The sequence below is a fragment of the Chlamydotis macqueenii genome, chromosome 7 (assembly GCF_036417535.1).
Source record: "Chlamydotis macqueenii isolate bChlMac1 chromosome 7, bChlMac1.mat, whole genome shotgun sequence".
Lineage (NCBI taxonomy): Eukaryota > Metazoa > Chordata > Aves > Otidiformes > Otididae > Chlamydotis > Chlamydotis macqueenii.
In genome coordinates this window covers 1,073,227-1,090,769 of record NC_141562.1, presented here as the reverse complement: position 1 = coordinate 1,090,769, position 17,543 = coordinate 1,073,227, and the positions used below count along the sequence as shown (strand labels likewise).

The window sequence follows — 17,543 nt, the reverse complement described above, 5'->3', positions numbered from 1 at the left end:
TTATCTTTGCCCTTGCCTCTGTGGTTGAGTTGTCTGACAGCCAGGGTTCCCCTGTAACTGGTAACCAGGACCTTACTGTGGTCCTCGCCAGCCATGCCTGTCCCGGAGAAGTCAGACCAGGTCATGAGCAGGTCTTTGTTCAATTCAAAACCTTAACCACTGAGATTATAGTTGGCTCTGGAAGCAAGCTGAATGTCAAAATGTCAGGTAATAGCCTATGATTTTTTTTCGGTAAAGAGACAGGCTTCTTTCCTGCACAGTCTGGGTTTTGCACTGCTGGAAGTTTTAACTTTGAACGAATGGTGAGGTCAGGCTTGGAGTGGCCTGGTGCAGTGGCACATTGTGTCTAGATCCCAGCTTGAGATGAATAATGTAATTTCACAGCCAGTTGAATACCTCTTAATATTTGATGGCCCAAGGTGAACGAGGAGCACAGTAAGACTGGGAACTCCGTGCAATCTAATTAAAGGCAGAAATCTTCAGTGGAGAAAAGGCTGGTGCCTTGGCTGACCCCTTAAAATGTCGTCCTCTTCCATCTGTCATTGCCCGTGTCTTGTTTGTGTTTCTCTTCTGGGGATCACCTGCATGTGAGTCTGTTTCAAGTGTAGAGGCTTCTTTGAAGTGGCATCATTTGCAGGCTGCAGACCTACAGAACTGAAATCATTGGCATCTTAGTATCAGTGAACCCCTTGTCCTTCCAGTTACAGAGGGCTGCAGAGGTATTAAAAAGAGCAGACTGAAACTACTGTAGATATTGCATCGATCAATGCGGAGTGGCCGTGCGTGAGGACTGCTGCGGCTCCCGGTTTCATCGGCTGGGTGAACTCCCTTTCGGGGGAATGATGTGAGCTATCACAATGTTGAATCTGTCTTTTCAGTGTGATAAAGTGTGATCCTGGCCCAGTCTGGCAGCCGTGAAGAGGCAGATTCATTTCAGCATTGAAGCCTGCCATAAATTGCTAGTCTCCATGTCCAATCAATTGTCCAGAACACCTCTGAAACATCAAGCTTCCCCTTGCCCCTCCTTTTCAGTTACAAATAATGTATTTTAATTTGGTACTTGTAATTTCATTGATTTTATTCATTTGTAATTAAGTGTTCTGTATTCAGTCAGCGATACTTCAACTCAAACTGCATGTGCTTTCCTTGTGATTGAGTCATAATCATCTTCCTCATAAGCAGAGATCTGTCACTGTCTCCTGATCTGGTTTTATCTGCAGGCTTTCATTTGCATCCTTCCTTTATGTTCCTGTTTCAGGTCTGGACACTTGTGTCAAAGCACGATGTGAATGAGCCTGCTGCCCTGAGTCACAGCTACCACGAAAACGTGCTGTTAGCACGTGGGAGCGTCTGTAGTTCAGTATTGTGTAACCGTATGTGGAACAGGGTATGTTTCCGTGGCCCAAGTCCACATAAATGTATAAACACAGAGCTTTCTGCAGGAAAACTTGCTTTGCCTCAAACAAAATATTGATGTTTGCCTTTCCCAGCATTACTTTTAAATACAAATTCCTCACTAACCACACGTGACGGTACAGTGCCTGTGGTAGCAGGCAGAGCTCGGAAGTCCCTTTTGGTCTTGCTTTGCGTATGCGGGCAGGTTAAGAATAAGCTAGTGTTCAGGGATTGTTGTAATTGCAGTTGGTGTTGAGTATAATGTTTCTCTGAGGTTGTTACAGTTAATTCTTTTGCCCTTGTAGAGCAGTTGTATAATTATCTTGTTTATATGTCCATCCTAGCTTTTCCCCATTGCTAAATGAAAACAGAGTGAAGATGCCCTTTGAACACACTGCTCTTGGTTTGCATTAAGCTGATGGTACCACTGAGGGAAGCAATCCAGTCCCATACTGACCCTTTTCAATATTGGCACAGCCACTCAGCGAGGAGGAAACTGATGTGGAAATAAAAATAAACAGAACAAAACAAACCTCTTCTTTTTTTGATATGTTATCATTCTCCAGGAGATAAAAAGTTACTTTTCAGTTGATCAGTAGGAAACCCAGTTAGGCTCAAATGCTTTTGTGTTGACGTACCACAGAGTGCCTTGGGGGTTGGATGAATTGGTGAGGTGCCAGGACTGCTCTCTTTGGAGAAAAGATGTGACCAGAGAATCACCATAAAATACTGTTTCACATGGTGTAAGCTGAAGAGGAATCTTATGCTACTTCTCTTTGCATCAATCCTGCAACATTTTTAAATGTCAAATTTGTCTAGGTTAGACTTAACTAACAGGTCATGACAAACTCCAAAAGGATGTTGGAAACAGGCAGCATAGTAGGAACCGAGCTGCATGCCCAGCAGACTGGGAGCCAGTGACAGCAACCCTTCATTGCTGCCTGTTTTTCCACTTTTAATTGAACACTGTATTAATTTTTTATCACTGGTTTCCTCTGAGGGGAAAGACTGAAGAAATCATTAGTTGTTTCTAAAGGAGATGTGTCCAGGGGAAGAGAAAAACTTTGATCAAGATGCAGACTAGACCTGGGGTCACAGGTTCTGCATTGTATTTTTTTGTGTGTCCTACTCCAGGACCTGCCAGCTTCTCTTATGAGCAGTGCTGCGTTATCTTTATGTTCCTGTGCAATTTACCAGAAAGATGTGACACCTTGTGTCAGAAAATTAGTTGTGTTTCTGTAGGGTTCTTGGGTTCTTGGGTTTATTTCTTTCCATACCTTGTTTAAAAAAAAAAAAAAATATGTTTCTTTGTTTTCCTCAACATCATCTCCTAGCACCCTGCCACTGACGGTCTGACCCATGATACTATTCTGGACAGATCTCTGGAAACTGAAATTGCTGGAGTGCTCAGGCTCCTTCCCCTTCCTGCAATTTTATCTTCCTGAAATGCAGTCTGTGCAAGGGTGAGGATCAGCAAGAGGCAAGTTGAAAGACAGAGCAGTGGAAATTGATACTGTGTCTGCACTGGAAGCAAGGCTGTTCTTGAAGGATATGTCTGTAAACCATTTGGTCTTATAGTCTATATTCAGTAGTTCTAAAAATGAGCAAACTTAAAAAAATATTCAAGTCAAACATCTTCATGCAGATGTAGGGTGTAAACCACAAATACAAGAGTCTGTTTTTCTCCTGTCATTAGGCTTCATCTGGAGAAAGCATTAGGTAGGGATGCAGAGCTTGTTTGCTCTTCATGGGCTAGTGATTTAGAAATGTCAGGCTTGCTCTACCGCAATGGGACTAATGGCACCAAGCTTGAAAATGAGCATTGAGAGCTCACTGGTTTTGTCTTGTCTTCACAGCCACTAGTGTTATATAGCCTCTGCTACTGGCGTTCTTTTGGGTTATCTGTGACTTTTCCTGGGGCTATGTGGAGTTCTGTCTTCCTTTGCAGTCATGACCTTTTAACCATAACTGTCTTCCAGTGTAGCTATGAAACTGGTGACAAAGCTGGGGAAGTGGCTGCAAGGCTTGTGAGCACACATGCCAGGGCTTTCACAATGGGCGGAATAACATGGGGGAACTCTAAGCCGAATGAAATGGGAATAACCTTGTCTGCACAGGCATTAGGATATAATCTGACAGTCCAATCTTAAATTTAGATTTCCTACAATGAATTATTCTCAGGTAATATTTTTTAGGGAAATCTTATCGTCTAACTTGATTCCACCTGTCTTGAAGGAAAAGGTAAGAGAAGCAGCAAGAAATGTGAAGTTATGGGTACAGACTGGCTACTGCAGTGAAATCCATCCTGTGAATGTGAGGAGACTTCTCATCCCTTTCTTCTGCCTGTAAGGCTGGCCTCACTGAGACTGCAGAAATAGAGATCAGCAGGGAATACAAGAAAAAAGTAGAAATTACTTTTGATTGGTACTGAGCTGAATCTAGCTTCAAGTTGGGAATACCGGTGTGAAAGACTCTTTGTCCTATCACCATCACCCAAGAGCATCTTAAACAGGGATGAAGAAATGTCGCATCAAAAATTCTTAGAAATATTTGTTAATTTTTATTGCTTTTGGAAATGGCAAAGTCTAGGAAGCAGTACCTGAGAGCAGTGAGTGGAGCAGTTCTTCCCCTGTTGCCGTGGCTCAGATGTGGTGTCTTTCTCCCGAGAAGCAAGTCATACAGTGCGTTTTCTTGGCTTGGCAAACTTCCTGCACAAGTTCAGCATTGCCATTACACTGATAGCACAGCATCATCATGCTTTAAATGTACTAGCTGCAGAGGTTATAAATGACTACTGATTTTTTTTGAGTGCTGCAATATTTAAGTATTCAACTTGAGGCACTTTATTTAAAGGGGCCTCATTACCAGAGGAAGTGCAAGGTGCTTTAAAAATTCTGTGCCTATTTAATGTAGCTCATATTGAACATAACTAATCACTGCTAAGGCTTAAAACCTTTGGTGTATAGTGCATCTGGGAGCAGGTAGCTATGAGGCTGGGCAGAGGAATCTCCCTTCTCCTCCCTCTTCAGTAAAAGCTCTTTCTCAACACAAAGGTCCAGTTGCTGCTATTTCTTGTGTTGTGTGCAGAGCATAGCGGTATATGGCAGCAAACTAGTGCAAAGTGCTCTCCTGTCTAGTGTTTCATGGTTCTGTCTGCCTGAGGCTTTGCAACCTTGGTCTTTTTTAGTTAAAATCTTTAAACAATGGATTATCTGTTTTCACAGGCTTTAGAGGATTTGAAATAGCAGTCACCCTTAGGCATTTGGCTCAAGATTACAGCAATAAATAGATTCATCAGAGCCCCCTGGCCTTTCCAAGAGCCAGACAGTCATAAGATTACCTCTGCCATATTCTTCTGCTTCTAACTTCAGTGAAGTGTGTCAGCCTCTTAACAATTCGAGGTAAGCCCTTTTCCTCCTGGCCATTTGCGCTCAGATGGTTTGTGAGAAAGAGAGCATGTGTGTGGTGAGGTTGAGAGCACCTGCAGTAGTGGACCTTAATTCTTGCTGGGATATTGGCTTTTACTGCATTACTAATCTGGATTTTCCAGGAGATCAGAAACGTGTTTTGAAAACCAGCATTGCTTTTTTTTCCCCTAAAGCCCAACAGTCTGAAAATTTCATATGGCTTTAAAATTTTCAAATTGGAATGTAACTTTAATCAATATTGATGTTTCTGATCTTTGTGTGCCGGCTGCTCTTTTCTCGAAAGATATTGCTGGGACTGGAAGGCCCCATATGGAGATTACAAACCAGTTTCCACCCCGTTGTGCTATCTGACGTGGCAGTTTCTGTAAGAGCGCTTCCTGATTGTGCTGTTTAAACAGTGAATGTAATGTTTTTCTTCTGTTACTATGAGATCTAAAGTAGTTTACAGATATCAGACATTCCGCTGTGTTGCTTTGGAGAAAGATGTCAGCTGTCAGGAGGAGACCCAAAACTCAGTTCCAATAAAAAGCTACATTTTCTAAAGCAGTTTATTTCTGGTTAGAAGAGCTGTTGGTCGTATGACTTCACACAGGCTGTGCTTTGCACAATGGGACTTACTTTCTTCTGAAGAGCAGCTTTATCTCAGGAAAGTTCATTGCATAGAGAGATCTGTGATGTCCATATATCTGAGGTCCTGTGAAGATTTCCACTGCTAACAAATTCTATTGATTTTCATCAAGTGCTATTTCCCAGCCTTCTAAGCTGTTCTTATCGCACCACATCATGCTGCTCGTCACAATTAAATAGCATGTGCTGGTTGGCCACTGGCTTTATCAAAAGACCCTCCCAACACAGATACACAAATTGGAAAAGGAGAAAATTCAGTTCTCTTTGGAAGGTTTTTGTACTTTGCTTCATTTTTTTTTTTCTTCCTTCCCGCAAAGAATTAATGATAAACATTTACTGACCACACAGTATGTTTTCAAAGTATATAATACACATTACCTTTGCCTTGGAAAACTTTGAGCTTACTTCTCAGCAAAAGATACAAGTATTTAAAGCATTTGTAAATAAAGCTGAGTCAGCTTCAGCACTTTGCCACGTAAATGTTCATCAGAGGATGATGGAAGCGTGGAGTCTTTGGGCTAGGGCTTACAATGATTGCAGCATTTTTGACTGTAGTTTTAGTCTTTACCATCACACCTCAGTTCCCCCTCCAGGAGAGAAGTAGTTGGTGGTTGTTTTGGTGATTTTATTTTTTAGTAGGTGGATAAGAATTACAAGAATTGGTAATTTAACTAAGCAATGGGTTTGTCTCTGCACTCCAGAGAATGTGTATATTGAGGCTGGTGTCTTTTCCACTGATGTGGATAGGTGGGATAGTGAAATGAATATGAACTGTCACAAACATGAATATCTGTTACTGTGTTTTTGGCTATCGAAAAGAATAGAAGGATAGAAGAAAATACATGTAATATGTGGTTATTGATGCTGCTTTACACCTAGAATACTCTTTTGTGTTCCATGAGAATTAGCTTGAGATACCATGTCAAGGGAATAAATGTACCTTAAGCATGCTTAAGACTTGTAGAGCTGATTAGAAATTCTGAAGATGCCACCCCCACTGAGCATTCGTGAGCCTAGGGCTGATCCTGGTTTCTCCCCTGAATTGCAGATCCCTGCCTGTTGGATATAGTCAGCACTGGAGTTGCACCAGAACCAAGAACCTGTCCTGTAATCTGTGTCTCTGTGCAGTCCCTGTGTAGAGGGATAGGAGGGAGTTTCTGTACTGGGGCATCCAGGGGTTGTGAGCTGGAGCAGGCCAGCGTACAGACTGATCCTTAAAGGCGATGGAAGCTGTAAGTTGTGGGAAATAAAGATTATGGCTGTTGAAAAAAGATGCCCGATTCTAGGGAATGGATGGAGTTCATAGAAATTGTGGACGTGATGTGCTTGTAGACTTCTGGGTGCTAATGAAATGGAGCATACTGCATCAGGAGGAGGGTACTGCATCTGTGAGCTTGTGTTGCCAAAGGGGAATTGTTAGTCAGGGAAATGACAGATGACCAGCAAGGACGGGCAAGTATGGCATGAGGAACATGTGAAGGCTGGGTGGGAGAGACAGGCTTTGGAGGAGAAAAGAAATGAAATAGCTAAGATACAGGTAGCAAAAAGTAGATATAAAGGTTTGTAGCACCTTGTGCCTTGGATGGAATCCAGGTCTCTGAATCTGAAAACCTGGCTGTCAGAGAATACCTAAAACCTTCTGGCAACACTGCTTCCGTTTTATGGTTATTCCACACTGAGAACAACCACCTGTAGTTGGTGTAACATGGTTAGCTCAAGATGCCCCTGTGGCAGATCAGGTGATAGCTCTGCCCATGTGATATCAGTGGGATGATTATGTAGTGGAATTCATCATTTAGGAGTTTGTTTTAACATGGAAATTGGGGACAGGAGGGGAGACACTTATGGAGGCATGTATATGCATGTACACCACTACATTCAGATATTCTGAAGGTTGTGAGGATGAGCACTCGTAAGATAGAACGTATTAGAATTAATTTTGCTTATACAACTTTAATGCATCTCCCTTAAATAAAACAAGTTCTGACTTACATGTATCATGAAAATACAGGGGGAAAAAATGAATTTTCCCAAACTCATTCTTTCAATTCTACCATCTATGCATGTTTTATTGTAGTTACTAGAAGGAAGAAAGCATGCTACAGATTGAAGAGGTTTTTTGTATCTGCTGGTATTAATGGAACTTTTGGAACCCAATAGTGTGAGTTAAGCAAGCATTGTTTATGTATTAATTCTTTTAATGGTGTTACAGAGTGGTATGTGCAGTTTGCAGCCTTGAGATACTAGATCTTGGGAGCTGAACTTGCTGTGTTCACTAGGACTTTTTTCCCTGTCTTTTGTGAATAATGAGTTGCGAAAAAAAAAAGTCATACCTTCAATTACTTCCTCTATTTTGTCCTTTGGTCTTTTCTGTGAAAATAATGTTAGTGTTTTGGCCTAAACAGTAGTGAAGCTTTGCTAGCATACAGGGAGAAAAAGCCATAAATCTAAGTGCTTTTAGGGAAAAAAGAAGTGGAGAGGTTGAGGGTGGGAGGTCCTGTGAAACAGCTTAATATACAACTTATGAGTCAGTAATTTCCTTTTCTTTTGCAGTCATCTTGTCCAGATGGGGTATTTTCTTTTTCCTTATCAAGCCAGACTCTTTTTCTACGCTATTTCTTCAGGGGAAAAAAATTGCGAGAGTAACATCCAGAGGGGATAGGTTTTTTTCAGGCCATGAAACTTAGAGCAAGGCAACAGGCCGGAATCCACTGCTGGAGCAGCAAGTCCCGCAGATAGTAGGGTAAATGCTGATCAGATCCATCTCCTAATCCATCTACTGCATGTCCCAACAACCCAGATCACTGACCACCTTGAGTTTGTCTCACCTATGGAGAAGTGTGCAGCTTCGGAATATATTCTAACATAATAGCTAACATGCAAATTCTTCAGACAAAACAAGTTACTGTGAGTGATTGTGAGAAAATCCTTTTAGACTCAAGACTGAAGCAGTAGTTCAGAGAGGTATGCATCTCTTTTCATCTCATGGCATATTACCACAGAGTCATTTCAGTAGTTACACTTTCTCAAGTTTCCTTTTGAGGGGGGGAAAAAAGTACCACTTTTCATTATTGTTTTCTACATCAAGAATTCCATGTTATTTTTCCAGGAGGATTCCTCCTTTTGTAATTTATACCTGTAGGGATTTAAATTGCCAGGCTCTTAGTGGAGTTACTGTGTTTTCTGTAGACGTAAGTGTTGATGTAGCTGAGCAGTCCTGTTATCTGGTGCTTCGTTCTTAAGCAATTCTGAACAAAAATCTCTGTGTGATCTGTGGTTCATTGTGATTAATATTCCATATTACCTAGTTCAAATCCATGTCTTCACATTACCAAAGAGGTTAACAATCAGTTGATCACTGTGTTCAAACAAAACAAAAAAATGCTTCACCTCTGCTCTGTTGCAAGGCCGCCGTATTGTAAGAGTGCTGCTGGCAACCTCTGTGCAAATTTTGAAGTGTCTGGCTGTTTCTTAACTGTGGGAACTCCTTATTCCTCAGAGTCGTGATTGGTATTTCAGTGATACTCTTATTTATTTAGCCCTAGGAAATTTCCACTACAGAAGGGAAGAGGCAGTCGTTGCATCCAGAAGCTTACTACTTGGAATAGTCAGCGTAGAAATTTAATGAGAAGTACAGGGTACAGCAAAGGTCGGTGCTACTGCCTGCTGACCCTGCCTGTGCAGAGTGTTTTCATTTCTGAGGGCTGCACAGGGCTGGTTGTGAGCCACTTGCCCTTTCCAGAGGGAAGGAGGGCTGGTGGGCTAGCAGTGGGAACAGGCATCAGATCTTCCAGAGCAGAAAGTTGGGGCAGGAGAGAGCCACAGACTTTGCTGCTGGATTTAAAAAAAAAAACAAACAGGAAGTGAGTCACGTTCCTCTACCTCTGTCAGCAACATCCACAGGAAAAAAGTCGCTGGTTATGTGTTTTCCATATTAAAGAACAAACTTATTGTGCAAGTTGTTGAGGCTTGGAAGAGAAACTTGGGCAGAAGATGGAAAATTGATGCAGAGAAGTCCTTTTTAAAAATGTTTTTAAAAGGAATGTATAGGAGATGTTGATTTGTAATCGACCTTTTCATTTTGCGCCCAACATTGAATTTAGCTCTTTTGAAGCTCTAGGTAGTTTTTCTATGCTAGAAGTTGGGTTTTTTGTTTGTTTGTTTGTTTTTTTTTTTTATCAAATGGAAGGTGACATTTGCTTAAGGCCTTTTTGTAAAATGCTCTTGCCTTTTATCTCATCTGCATAGCATGCATTGGTTGAAGGTACCTGCTGTGTCTACTATTCCCCCTCTCCTTGACTCTTTAATTAGCAAGTAAGTATTTTTAGTTATTTGTGAGTACTATTTCTGGGAAAGGTGAAAACAGATTAATTGAGTGGAATGCAGATTACTCTTTGGAGATAGTTAAACTGAATTCTCAGTGATGAAAGGAAACAGGAAAACAGTAGCTTATACACAGGGCATGTCTTTGTCCTGTCTTAGCGTTTATGGGTAGATCATGTACTATTGTTTGTTTTTTTCACAGGACCTGCTAAAATGATGTTTTTCCAAGTACATGTCACTGAGTTGTGTTGCAGATTCAGTGGAAGCATGTGTGCAGTGGAAGGGGTAGCGGTAACTGCAGTGTTGTAGCTCTGTTCCTTCAGAGAGGAATAGTGAAGCAAGTGGGACCATCTTCACTTACAGTCTTTGTTGACAAGGAGGAACTCAGCAAATATCCATCATATTTAACTTCTTTGTATTAGATAAACATGACAAAACTCATGAAAAATGCAGTTTCACTGATCTTTTGCTGTATGACCAGTTTGAATGTCTCTGGCCCATCCAGATTGAGGAGTCTTTGTCATAACCCCTCTCTGAAGTGCCAAAAGACCTTTTTTCATATGTCTTGAAAACGCAATGTCATTGGTACTTGGTCATTGCCAGCGTGAAATGACTTGAAACTATTGATTGCATAAGCTTCTGTCATTTCAGAATTAGTGGTGATCTCATCGTTAGGCCTGTCAGAGACATCCTTCAATTTAATATTTTGAAAACTGTTAAATTGTCTGGAATTGTTCTTCTAATAAATAGATTTTTTTTTTGACCCAAGTGAAGCCCTCATGGCTAACATCAGGAAGATAATACCAGATCTCTTTCACAGTATTTCGATATCTGTCCATATTTTCAAGCTGTCAATACAAGAAAAACTGAAATCAAATAAGAGTACGTCTCAAGATGGATAGCAAAATATTTAATCTATTTCAGGGCCACTGGTAATTGCGAGAGATGAATTACTGTCTATGCGAGGCTTCTTAATTGGGGAGAGGGTCACCCACTTCCTGTCAAGGTTTTCAGATGATGGAGGGGAAGCCAGCCCACACACTGACAGGAGTTTGGCTCCCGCTTTTGTCAGTAGTTCTGGCTGGATCAGGACAGAAGATCCAATTCATGGCAGTGAAAAGTATAAGGAAATACCTTATTCAGTCTGCTCTAACAATCTGGGGTGATGAAGAGGACAAATTACCGTATCGGAATCTCCAAGTGGTTTATTTGGTGTCTTTCTTCCTTTCCGTCAGTTAGCTAAGTAACCTCTTTCAGTAATTTTTTATGTATGCTACTTTCTTAATTCTGTAAAACAGCATCATGAAGGCACCGAATACTGCAGGCTTCACATCCTGCAGTTAGGAGTTATGTCTGATGGCAAGTTCAGGACAATACTCCAGTGAATAGCTAACTCATACAGCTGTTACGCTGGTTCCCACCAAGGGAGAAGTGTCTCTAGTGTACTACGGTTGTGCTGACATCTGCTCAGAAAACCCAGCAGCCCTTTAAAACCTCTGTATTTACTGTCATTCTTCACGATGATGTACTGCTGGTAGTTGCATGATGGGCCTTTGGTCCTGTGGTTCCTAGGCCTGGGTGTTGAGCTGAGGGAGGTGCTCTGAGCTCTGCTCTTTAAGCCCGTGTGTGGGGCCACAGAAAGGGTAATAGTGCTGGTGAGAAACATCATCTCAGATGTAGAAGGTGCAGCATATGCATTGCCCATAGCTTTCATACCAATTGCAGCATCTGTACAAAGTCTGGTCATTGCAGAGTACTTCCTCTTTATGAAATAATTTCTCTGTAAAAGAGATAGTTATGATTTCTTGTTTCAAGTAGTGATTTAGGAATAGATAGCCTGCTGTCATCAGAAAGTGCACAAATCAGTCTGTGGAACTCTTTAGTGCAGTACATTATTGAGACTAAAACTTTGTAAGGTCAAGAGTAATCTGATATTTATGTGGTAGGAAAGTAGTAATTGTTACATAGACAAATCGTGCAAATGAAAACAAACTTTCAAGGCCTTTTGGAAGGGACTGACAGCTTCCTTAAGCTCAAAGTATCCCTAAATGTAAAGGATAAGGAGGACTACTTTTCCTGATGAATATTTTGCAAATTGGTCTTCAAGGCTTTCTTCTGGTAGTCTTTGAAATACTTGGAACCAGACAGGACAGATGTTAGGGTACTGATGTGACTGAGTTTTAGGCCAAATTCAGAATGACGTTTTCATGTCCTGTGTAATATTTGCATTTAAGTAACTATGATTCTTACCAGATCACAAAGCAGTTATCAATATCCCACAAGATGTTACATTCAGATTATTACACTGGTGATAAAATATTAGGTAGAAACATATTCTGCAATGCAGACAGCCTGCTTAAAATAAATGCAGGCTTTTGCAAGGATTGAGGAACTATAATGGGAAGTAGACCTGGTTATGATTTGGATGGATGGATCAGGCAGACAGTTGGCACATCTTTAACCAGTTCTCAAATCATGTTTGATTTAAACAAAGTCCAGCATTACCTCATCTTGGGCTGAAGTCTATCTGCTGTTGTGTTTGTCTAAACCTTTGTCCTTGTTGAGAAACTGAAGAGAGGTTAGAGGCCTCTGCCCTGTGCCGGTATTCAACCTTTGCTCCACACGAACATGACTTGTAAGTGGACAGCTGTGTTTCTGTGCTGCTGATACGAGTTGGAGATGGGTGGATTGAGAGATGCTCTGGCAGCCTGTTGATGTTGCTTTGTCATTTACACATAAAAAGGCCATGCATTATCCAGTCCTGCTCTGCCATACCTGAAGTGTGGGGCCACACCGGTACGGAGCAGCCCTGATTGGGTTTGGTGGTGGTGGTGTTGATGCTCGCTTGAGGCATCAGGGTACAGCCAGGCCTTGGTGGGGCTGCCTGCAGCTTTTCTGGTTAGATTGCTTCTGAATAAGCACTCAGTGCCACAAGCTAAAGTGAGAGAAATTGAGTTCGTGGCTTATAGTCACAAACACAGAATTATCTTCAAAACAGTCGTTACGACTCCTAAATTATTATGTTTCTCTTTGGTTGTTGTGTAAAAAAGGTAATATTTAGACACTTGCTGGCTCTGTTAGTCCCCTTCTAAAAATTATTTGCTTCATATATTTGGAATCTACAGTTCATGAGCAAAAGGACACATCAATGTGTGTAGTTGATGGACAGAATACTGACACTATATTAGGGAGTTATTTGTTGCTGTCTATGCAACCATCAAATGCCAATAAATTAATTAGTCATACCAGTGTATTGCTAGTATAACATGTTATCTTTTGATTGTGTGAAAACAGAGAAAGACTTATAAGCAATAGAAGACAGGAAAATAAACTGTTTAAAACAATCCAAGCATCATAACTTTGGGTATCTTTTTGCATTTATGCGTTTGACTTAAGCATTTTCACTTATGCGCGGGAGTTTCTTTGGCCTGAGCTCCACGCCCTTTTTTATTGTTGTGTCAGATAGTGGCCTCTGAGAGAGGCATGGCTGACCTGGTGTGGTGTCACTGTTTGTAGACAGCCCTAGAAAGTTAGGGCATACTCCCAGTTAGGGCTGAGCTCTGTGTGTTGGAATTGCGTTGGTGAACCAGGACCGGTGTGGTAAGGGGTGCTGCTACCAGGGGCTGAGGTGTTTTAGGAGTCCCAGTGACATGACGTGAGACGTGTTAGATAAAGATTTTTGCATACAGGTTGATGGAAGAATACAGTGCCAACAGAGGGAAGAGAAACCTTTTCATAAAAGTGGCTGAATAGAATACATTTAGATGCCAAAGGCATCTTTGTGTAACAGCTGTTACTTAAGAATGATGGTTTATTTTATAATGTACTGGAGAGAAATGCTACTGAAAAGTTACTTTTTCTGTGCAGATATCTGTCCTCTTTTAGCATATGGTTGTTGTGCACAGTGCTTTATTGGCACCTGTCTCCTCTTTTCCCATCATTTTTCTTCATATCCTGTCCTTTGTCCTCAATGCTGGAATTGAAATCTATTTAATACTGCTACAACTAGGGATTCTGGTTTGGGCATATTAGAAAATAAGTTTGTGGCTGGAATTGTTTTAATCCAAGCTGAAATTCTGTCTGCTTTCCTGCAATTTATTGTGTGCTGCAGTTGAAAGGATATTGGCCTTGTATTAGTGCCTATGTGGCTGGAAAGGAAATGTGGAAGTGAGAGGCAGAAGCTGGTATTTTCTTTCCCTGTGTTTTTTAAGACCAACTAAATATAGCGAGTGTTAAACAGATGGCTATGTTGTCGCACAATAAATATTTGAAGAAAATTAAATTATGTCCTGCCAGTTCGCTGACGACAGTTCCAGCCCCTATAGTAACAGCAGTAATAATAATAGGATGGTTTACACTGTATTTCTTTTTTAATTCTTAAAGCGAGGTACCTAGGAAGGTTGTATAAGGAGATTTTTTTTTTTTAATGTGGGAGAGATCAAGTGATGTGCTTGAGGTCATCCAGCACGTCAGCAACTCTCTTGAAGAGCATGCAGGTCCCCTTGTCTTCCAGACAATACGTTTCCATTTTAAACCATGCTGACTTGCAAATACCTACTTGAGCATTTCCTTCAGAACTTCATTGTTTGAGGTTGTTTTTTTTTTTCTAATTCCAACCTAGTTGTTCAGAAATGTTAACTTGTGAAGAGGAGATAATAAAAACAGACATGCATTCCTGTCCAGTGTACTTGAGCAACAGGCTTGCTGTGAAAAACCTACACTGAAGGCCCTCCTGAGAGTTCTGTTGTGAAGATGAGAAGGTGGTGAATGCCAGAGAGATGATGAAGACTCAACTGAAATGAGAGGTTTTATTTATACAGCTGAGCTTCATCTTGTGATATTAATAGCGTACAGGCATTTCTTTTGGATAGAGGGGATGGATTCTGTATTTAGCTGAGGTCGATGTGCCACTCTTTCTGGCATGAGCCAGAAAATCCCGTTGCTGTTTAGCTGTTTGCATACATTACTTTGTCTTTACTGAGCGTACTCTCTTATTTTCTTCTGTAAATCATTCTGATGTTGCTAGATTGAATGCTGTGTGTGAGACAGGATGAGAACAAGAAATGTAATAATTCGCTCAAAGGTGAGAAGGTTGGACAGCAGATTGGATCCATGGCAGCAGAAAAGTTAATCTGGCCCGTGGTCTACTACCTTCTCTCAGGACTCTGCAGGCGTGCTAGAAAGCAAGTTGAAGAGTTTATGAATTGTCCCAATTACCCATTACCTGACAACTTTCGCTGGTACTTTTCTAAGTAATTGTATCACATCACAGAAGTGGAATTGGCACTTACCATGTGATAATTTGTGTGATGGGAGTAGTTTGCTGCTGTATTGCAGCAGAATTTATAATCTGGAGTGTGAGTGGGATGGTGGTTGGTTTTTGATTTTGTTTCTTTTTTTGTTGTTTTTGTTTGTTTGTTGTTTTGGGTTTTTTTTTTTTTTTTTTAGAACAAGGCCTGGGATTCTTCACTGCCTGTGTAAAAAAATTATCATCTACCCCAGCTTAAAGATATATTAATAGCATTCTGATCTCTTACATGCACGGTTGGTGCTGTTGCCTGGATACAAACATGAAATGATTAGAAAGCTATCATTAATATAAATTGAACAAAATAGGTCATAAAAGTACCCAGTTGGATGTTTTTCCTGTGTGCCCACTGTGCGTGTCGGTGCTGGGCTCCTTTGCATCCTTGTTGCAGATTGTGCTTTGCTGTAACGTTGCCTTGGGCTTCTCACTGAACTGCAAGTGTTACCTCTGTGATGCATTCTGCCAGTTCGCGCTCTGTGGTTTCTTCCCTGTTCTTTGAAATGAACACATATCAGTTTTTCGTACATCATTTGTACCCTTCCATAATCTGTTACCTTGTGTGCGTCTTTGATCAAATGCTGTCTTGTCTTCTTAAGTTCTTTCACTACATAATTGTATTTTTAGTTTCAGTGGGCTGCATTACCCTTCTTGATAAATATATGCACTGTGTTGCGTAAAAGTGTTAAACATCACTACAAAAGCCTCTTGTTTTTTAATGTTTCCCTAGGGTCATGTAATGGATTTGTCAGGGCTCTAGGGAGATGTCCCTTTTCTAACCTAGTTTCTGGTTCAGCTGTTCTCTTTTCCATAATTTCCTGCAGCATTTCTGATTTTCTTTATGAAAATAGATGCTTACTTCTGATGCCACTCTTGCCTCTTTTTGCATGTGTAGATGAAAATGTCTGTGACAATTTTGGTAATGTTTCTTCATTTAATCCTTCTTTTCTTAAAGTCTGAAGTGCTGTACTTTAACTTATGGTGTGATTTTTCTCTTTCCAGCTGTTCTAGTAGCACTCTGTGATACTTTTGTTTTACAGGTGAAGTAACTAAAGAAAGTTTTTAGTTCTCATGACTTAACAACCAACTGCTAGAGTTGGACTTCAGTGACTGAGTTCTTAGCTTACTTCAGCTGCGAAGTAAAGTGTTAGCTTAAATCCTGCCCGTGTAGGCCTTTGGTATGAACTGGCAGAGAGGAAGGAGGAATGAAAACAGTGAACTGGCTTCCTAAATTCAGGACTGTAAACAATTAAAGTATTTCTTACTTTGTTTTGGAGAATTGTTACATGTTGTTCAGCCACCAGTATTACTGTGAATGAGTGTTAGGTGCAGGCATCTTAGATCTGTGTTATTTGATGACTAGGGAAAGGAATGCAGGAGGATTGTGTTGTGGTTAATATGCTGTAACTAGGATTAGAAAATTTGACCTAGGTGCCTTGCTCTGCTTCTCGTGTGAGCCTTGGTAGTTTACTTCATTGCTGCCTCAGTTCTGTGTCTGTCAAATTAGGATAATACTTCTGTGCAAATACTTGTGTGCTATCTCTGTTTCTTTTGAAAAGTGTGTGGGACAGGAACTGTCTTCTGTTAGGCATACAGAAATCTGATTATATGTACAGATACAGTTGTGTGCTTGTGTATGTGTTTGGATTAATACATAATACATAGCAATCCTAACCTTGGCTGGAGCCTTTTGGTATGTGCTATAGTGTAAATAGCAATGCGAGTATACTTGAAACAAATGATATGATGCTTTCTCAACAATTCAGTCACAGCTTCCCATTTTTAACTGTAGGTGACATTTTTAGGTCTTGCCATAAATACTGTATGATAGCTTTCAGAACTCATACGTCCATGCACAAGTACATAAAAGAAAAATTTCTGTCCGTCATTTCATGACTTTATTTCTTTGATATCGTAATTCATTTTATTATAAAACCTCTTCTCCTTTTTGGCTTAGTCTCATCATAAAATGCACTTATGAGAAATGGAAAAAGGAGAAGATGAGAATGGCATATCCAGTCTGAGAAATTATATGTGTAATATGGTGTTCTGTCTCCAGTAGTACCTGATGATCAGTTGTTTTGGAGGAAGTGATAAAATCTCTGTAATGGACAATTATGTAATTACGAATGAGAGTTTCAGAAGCACTTAAGAGTTTTAAGCACATACATCTCTGAAAGGCAAGGAGGTTAAAAAAATCCCAAACTGTATAAAAACCTATCTCTTTTGTGTTTGTAGAAACTAAAGATGTTTCTGTTTTCATATTTATTGCTAGCTTTTACTGAAATATTGCTCTGATAATGGATTACATGGGTATGCAGAGCTTCTTCTCCCTTAGTTCCTCCCTTCCACTTTAAATAATTTGACTTGTAATTTTACTGCATGTTTTGTTCTCGCTTAAGGTAAACATCTTGTTTAGGCGAGATTTATCAGCTGCACAAATATTGAACAGTGAAGGCTAGCTA

At 40.5% G+C, this 17,543-nt stretch overlaps 1 protein-coding gene across 3 annotated transcripts in view; it reads left to right on the top strand.

Moving 5' to 3' along the window:
- Nucleotides 1-17,543, top strand: part of NDST2 (N-deacetylase and N-sulfotransferase 2) — a 133,433-nt gene that overhangs the window by 6,226 nt on the left and 109,664 nt on the right. The window contains exon 1 of one of the 3 annotated variants that reach the window (XM_086752250.1): nt 4,712-4,796. The exons of the other annotated variants lie outside the window; for them this stretch is intronic. The gene's annotated coding sequence lies outside the window, so the exon portion shown is untranslated. Of the gene's footprint in view, nt 1-4,711; nt 4,797-17,543 lie in introns of those variants that run through there. 3 annotated transcript variants of the gene reach the window in all.